We start from the raw sequence: 7,405 nt of genomic DNA on the forward strand, positions 1-7,405 counted from the left end.
AGCAAGTAACCAGCTCTCCTGTTCAACATTAGTGTCAGAAAATGCTTGTGCCCCTGAGAAACAGAAAATCTAATGAATAGGGCACTGTTTTAGGAAGGAGGAGATCTGGCTTTCTCCCTGGGCTTAATGCAACAAGTGACTTAACAACCGTGAAAATAAGCATGTGACTGTCTGCCTTGTGCCTAAAAAAATAAACCATCTCATTCTCTTTTCTTGATGTGTGTTTGATTGTCATGGGATTGTTTTCAGAATTAAGAGGCTATGACTCAAGTTCAGTTCAGGTTAGCAAACATTTTTTTTCAAGATTTAATCTGTAATTTGTTTGTGGATATAAAAATGAAGAAGGCAAGATCCCTGAACTTTCATTCACTCATTCAATAAATATTTATGGAGTGCCTACTAGGTATTAGAAACTGTGTGAGTCTTGGGGAATCAAACAGAAACAGTTACTACCCTCAGGGAATGTATAGTAGAAAGGAGGTTATAGGCAGTGTTGCATTGATAAGTGTTTAACAACCAGCTCTCTAAAAAAAAAAAAAATTCAAAAGGAGATATGTGTGTATGTGTGTACTAAATTTTACTAACGTAAAGGATGTATAGCATACAATTTACAAATAATAATGTATACAATATGCTTGAATATTTCTTTGCAAGGTAAAACTAAGTCTATATCTGATATGTGGCAAAATGAATCATGACATCACACTCAAATTAGCATTTCAGCCTCCCCTAGTTGATAACACTAAGGCACCTAAAGAATTACACATGCAATTGATTGAGCTCTCATTAGATGACATTTTAAAGTCATTGTGTGATGCTAAGAAACATCCAGTTGAAATATGGAAATTGCAGTAGAATACCCATGCCTTTGGCACCATGCCCAAAAAATGCTTTCTTGCTTTTCAACCGCTTATTGCTGGGAATCTATGTTCTCCTACCTAACCCAAATCAAGATACCCTTAAGGTCACAAATGACTGATACTCATCCAGACTAGGATCAGCTGAAACTGGGGACCTCCACACTGCAACCAAATATTCAAATGCTTTCCAACAAAAAGCAGACACAACAAAGTCATTAAAAGATTAGCTAACTTTAAAATTAACAAATTGTTTTCATTTTTTGAAATTGTTACATACATAATAGTTAAATTTTTACAAAATAATGTACATTTTAAAGTATATCTAATTGAAGTTTCTTGAATGTGGCCTTATTTGATTACAGCTAACTTAATGTAGCCTTGTTACATGAAAATGTTCCCCACCCCTGGGCTATGGCATTGTTGAAAACGTTATAATATCTTGAAATATTAATATTTGTACTTTTTCTTTCCTGTACTTTCTTGCACTTGATTTTTTGCCTGTAACTCAGAGATATTCCTGCTGCCTTGAGAAGAAGAATGACTGTTACAGTAAGGATGCAAATAGCAAGAAACAAAGGTCCTGATTTTACGTGGTAGATTAAACACATGCACTCACCACTGGTTCCTCCTGAAATCCTAGTAAAGGGACCAAAAAAAAATAGGCATAAACTGAAAGGGACCAGGAGTATGGGAGAAGAGACAACACAACAAAATTTGAAACATGTAAGCAGATGAATAACTGAGAACAAATATTCCAATCTAGAGAAAGCTCAAATCTAAACTTACAGAGGGGGAAGGTAATAACAAGCTGATTCATTCAGTGAAATCCCCAAAAAGGCTCAGGAATTGGAGGAATTAGAGGGTAAAATTGGAGGAAATCTCTGAGAAAGTAGAACCAAAAAATGAAAATGAGATGGAAAATGTAAAGATAAGAAAATTAAAGATTTATTTCAGTGTCTAAATAATAAGAGTTTTAGAAACAAAGAATAGAGAAAATAGGTGATTATCAAATGGGAAAATTTTCCACAACTGTAAGATAATGACTTTCTAGAGTGAGAACCCACTAAATTCTCAGCACAACAAAAAGATTCACACCAACTCACTTCATGTGAAATTTTACTTACTAGGGACAAAAAGAAGTTCCTAAACACTTGCAAAGAGAACAAAGAGGCCACAAAGAGCTAGAAGTAGAAAGGAATTAACTCTTCCACAGCAATGTTTCACGTAAGAAGACGATGGAACGTCTTCAGAGTTCCAATGTTCCCACAAAATTAATAAAAATAAAAAACAACCTGATGTATTTGAACATTATGAAAAGAAATGTATAATTCTGGAGGAATGTCTGGGCATGAATTTGTTACAGATACATAGAAAACTAAGCAAATAATAAAGAGAGACAATTATCAATTCCAGGAAAAACAAAAAATCATACAAGAAGGGAAATGTAATCACTGTAAAATGCATGGTCATGTTGAGTTAACCAAAAGTTATGGACTAGGCTGGGCGCGGTGGCTCACGCCTGTAATCCTAGCACTCTGGGAGGCTGAGGGGGGTGGATCGCTCGAGGTCAGGAGTTCGAGACCAGCCTGAGCAAGAGTGAGACCCCGTCTCTACTAAAAATCGAAAGAAATTGTCTGGCCAACTAAAAATATATATAGGAAAAAATTAGCTGGGCATGGTGGCGCATGCCTCTAGTCCCAGCTACTTGGGAGGCTGAGGCAGTAGGATCGCTTAAACCCAGGAGTTTGAGGTTGCTGTGAGCTAGGCTGATGCCACGGCACTCACTCTAGCCCGGGCAACAAAGTGAGACTCTGTCTCAAAAAAAAAAAAAAAAGTTATGGACTAATGTAATCATATAGGGAGAAATGGAGAAGGAAAAGAATGTATCCAAAGGTGTGTGTGATGGGGTGCAGGGTGGGGAGAGTTGTAAGAGAGTTTAAATCTTCATTCTCTATAGTAGGAAGCCAAAAGATATGACACTGAGCAATCTCCAAATAGCAGCAACACAAGAATGTTGTTTAGAAACACAGAGGCAAGTACCAGAAGAAACACTTATAATAAAAAATGAAAAAAAGTGTTGCTTTTGAGTAGTGGGAATTTGGGGTAGAAAAGGAGGAACAGTGTGTATTGCTTTTATCATTATAAGCCTTGTAGAATTATAAGACTTTTAAAACTCCATACAAATATAAGCTATTCTTTTAAATCAAGCAGCATTCTTCTCCCCACGCCCCCAATCTTTTGAAAATAAAAGGACTGCTGTGAGCCAACTGATGGTATGTAAAGGAAAGCCTCAGCCTTAATGGTTATGTAGGACTGGAGAGCGGTAATTGCCGTCCCTGTTACAAATATAATCACACTCATAAGTATTATAAAGGAAAACCGTAGGGAATTGTGGACACTCATAATAGGGGAACGCAATCTCACCTGGGGGTTGTGGAGGGTTTCCTTATAGAAGCTTATAGTTTAGCAAAAAAGGCAGGCTATAAGCATATAATTTTAACACAAAGGTGGTAGATAGAAATGATAGATGTTTTTAAAATAAGGGTGCTGAGGACACATAGGAGAGACATCAAGCCCAGCCTGGAAGGGTCAGGAAGGACTTCATAAAGAATGGCTAAGCATGTGGAAGGGGTTAGTGGAAGATGTAGAACTATAATCAAATGTTTCAGAAAGGTTTTGAACCTTTGCATACATAGGTTGAAAGTTTCTAGACAAATGTTTTTGACAATCAAAATCATATCTGGTTTTAATATTTTAACATCTCTATAGATTTGGTAAAGTGGGGAAAAGAGGCCAAATAATTATAATGTTTTAAAATAATTGGTGTAAAAAAACCTCTTTATTTGGGCCTTAGTATATTTCTTGTAAGTCACATTCTTTGTCTTGCCCTGGAGTTATAAGGAAGGAGAGGCAGGGAATATCAGAAAATAGCCTAGTCTTTACTCTCTTTTTTTAAACTTTAAAGCATTTATTTCAACTTTATGCACATCTTATTTTTTTATTATTTCTTACAATCAGAATACATATTATTCACCAATAAATGCTTACTGCTTTAAATTTACAATTACTGTATTTGTAGAAACTTGAAAATCATTTCAATTAAATGAAAAGAAAACCCACAAAAATTATCTTTCTTTTGATCCTTACAACTCAAAGTATATTCAAAATAATATTTTTACAGCAGCCTAAACTTTTAACCAAAGATTCAGAACTGCAGTCTCAGAAGTTTAACAAAATGGCCACATTCTAAGTTTAATTATCTTAATAATCCTGACTTTTTAAACTACTGTGACTTAACCAAGTGTTTACTGCTTCACTGCTGCTGGGCAATAAAAAAACAAGCTAAAGGAACTCCTGTCCTGCTTCTAGCTCTCATCTGGGACTTTCTAGGTTTGCTCCTGTCTGGCTCCTCAGATTTCATTATCCAGCAGCTTTTGGCCTTTGTCTCCTCTTTCTGGCCATTGGTTTCATTGCCTCCTAGATTTGATGACGAAATTTGCCTTCACTTAGACCGTTGGCCACAGAATCTCACCTCTCCCGGCCCCATGGCAAGCTGGGAAAGAAATTTCATTATGCTGATCAAATTTATTTGAAGGCGTTCTTTAGGGTCTGGAAAAATATATTCCGCTAACAATTCTCTATGTGGTGGAATTGTTAGTGATTTTACTCTTTTTTCTTGTTCTAATTTTTCTCTAATAAACATGGGGAAAAGCAAGAGTAACATCAAATTTGTATAAAGGGCTTCTGCTTCTCATGTTCTCTTCAACCATAACAGCTTAACTTTTCTGGGTTTGATTTTTTAACTCCCATAGTAAGATTTTGTTTTAACAAAGGACTGGACTCCTTGGCAAAAACAAGCAAGTGCTTTTCAAATCACTTGTACATTCAGTATTTCATTTAATTCTCAAAACAACCCAGCAAGGCTCCAAGATGATTTTTTAAAATTCCATTTGGGAACTAAGGATATGAAAGCAAAAAGATATTGACTGAGCCTCTTTTATACACTAGATAGTTTTATATATGGGATTATGGTACAGAGTCAGAAGTAGTCACGGTGCCAATTGGAAATTCAAGGTGGTAGTTTCTTATGATTACCAAAGTTTCAGCGCCAGTTAAATTTTTAATATCCACAACACTCATATCTCTTCCGATCCTGCTGTGACCACAAATCGCACATTATCCTACCTGAAGATTAATTGTTTCAACCCTGATACTTTGGTGATCATCTTTTCTAAATTAAACATTGAGATTTGTAATCTAGCAAAAGATCTTTTATTTAAATACATGAATTCATTCACAGGAAAAATCTTCCAGAGACATGAAAGTCAAAATCCAATAAAGGAATGACCTTTGTTATGGAAAAACAAAGAAAGATAAAAAAATCAGGACTTTTTTGGAAAATCTAGGACACCGAATTGTTAGGAGTAACATGTGTTCCCCTGGGGACATAGGTCACTTTCAGTATTTGCCAAAGGATTAGGTCAGCCAGACACTGGGAAACATTTCTAAGCTTCAATAATTGAGCTGCTTCAATGTGTTTTGGTAAAAGTTTAAAACTTCTTTGGCCCCATTTTATAGAACATATGCCTTCGACTCTACAGCATCTCTCTCCTAGGATATTAGTGATAGAATAAGCAAGCATCTTCTTAGTTATCATGTCTATAGTATGTGTACAGTGTGTAAGTTATCTTATGTAGTAAAACTGCAGTAATTAGAGATCTGGAAGGGGATCTGGGGAAATAGGAAAAGCCTGTCATCTGAATAGGAAAGGAATTAATTATTCAAACAGTTAAAAGTGTGTCAGTCTTCTCTGCTTCACAATAAACTGGAAGCCAGTGGTAAACTTTTGATCAAAAACAAAATAAAAACACCTAGAAACTCAGAGGTCAACTAAAGAGACAGACATTTAAAAAAAAAAAAAAAAGAGCTGAAACAAATTTGTGGTAGAATAGTCGAAAATACAGATAAGTTAAGAGAAAAAAGAACAAAACCCACCTGAAATTCTACCAGAGAAAAAAATTATTAAAATTTTGAGATACAGCTTTCCAGGCTTCATATGCATAATACATACATACAATGAAAAACTACACATTCCGTTTTGTGACTTGGTTTTTAAAATTCACAAATATATCATGGACAGATTTCTTTAAAATGTTTCTTTAATTAAAAAAAATCTGTAGTGAATGCAATGCCCTACTACCAAAAATTATGCAGTTGAGTTTCCCATGTTTGGGGATATTGCAGGGGTCAGCATATAGAGAGTGCAATGGATAAGCCCTACCCTAGGAAAACCACCTTCATGATCATGTTATCTCCCCTGCCAAGTAAATATCACAAACTCATTTTATGTCAACTAGTAAGACACTGAAATGTCAGGTTAATTACTACATAGTATTTTATTAGATGAATTTACCATGATTTGCATAGAATTTTGGGGGGTTGCTGATTTTTGACATTTATAAACATTAAAATGATAAACATTCTCATAACCAAAATCTTTAGAATCCTTTCTTAGTTCCCAAAGATAAACTCTGAGAAGTGGAATTGTAAGGTGCATTGGTTAAGATTCTTTGGTTTCAAGTGACAAAAACCCAAGTGGAACTGGTTTAAGGAAAAAGGGAGAATTTATTGACTCACATTTATTCAATAATTTTGTTTAACTATTAAGAGTTCATTGGAAACTATGAATACATTTATTTCCCAAATTGGAATGCAGGTCTGCTCAAAAGAAAACTATAGAGAATTTTTGGGATTTTTTAGAGCTCTCACCTAAGATCATTCCTCATATACACACCCTGATGAATACTCAGCTAAACAGTAAAGGGGGACTCTCTACAGATCTCAGGAGAGAGATCTGCACTCCATCTGTGCAGCGATCTCCTCTCTGGTATGCTTCCCTGAGAACTCTGGCTGCCTTGGCTTCCCCGGCCCCCTGGCTCTAACCCCTCTACTTGCAAAGACCATGAGGCTCCACCTGGGTTCCCCTCCTTTGCAATATAATATGGAAACTCTCTCTAGGCAGGAAAGTGGGGGCAATCCCTCTCGCTAGGGATCATTGTCCTGCACCTCATGATGTTCAATGTCTGAAAAGCATTGTGTCACATATTGTCTGTTTTTTATGAGTGTCTGGTTTTTAAATTGTTTCAGTTGGGAAGTAAGTCTAGCCCTTGTCACTGCATCTTGGTCCAAAGTGAAGTCTCTATCTCAACTATTATTTTTGGATTGCCTATTGTGTGTCAGGCACTTGGGATCCCTGCTGTTGTGGAACACACGATCAAACTGCAGAAAGATCACAAAGGTCAGAAGTAGAGCCCTCTCTAGGGACAGCAGGATCCAGGGATATAAGTGCTCCCAGATTTCAAGATTTTTGTGTCTTTCTCTCTCCCGCAGCCCTCTCTCTTTTCATATCTTGTGTTTCTGTATCTTTCTGCACACTAGCGTCACTCTTTCCTTCTATAGATGAGCTGAATTCATGAAGAGTACACAGCAAAAGCAACTTGGAATTGCATTCTTTTAAGCTTACTCATTTTCAAGCTTAGTCATTT

The 7,405-nt window shown here is 36.2% G+C and overlaps 1 non-coding gene across 1 annotated transcript; it reads right to left on the reverse strand.

Moving 5' to 3' along the window:
• Nucleotides 1–6,036: 6,036 nt before the first annotated feature.
• LOC138390943 (U1 spliceosomal RNA) lies at nt 6,037–6,192 on the reverse strand. The gene has a single exon (XR_011234610.1). It is a non-coding gene; the product is annotated as a U1 spliceosomal RNA (small nuclear RNA).
• Nucleotides 6,193–7,405: the final 1,213 nt, after the last annotated feature.

This window comes from Eulemur rufifrons, chromosome 8 (genome assembly GCF_041146395.1).
Source record: "Eulemur rufifrons isolate Redbay chromosome 8, OSU_ERuf_1, whole genome shotgun sequence".
Lineage (NCBI taxonomy): Eukaryota > Metazoa > Chordata > Mammalia > Primates > Lemuridae > Eulemur > Eulemur rufifrons.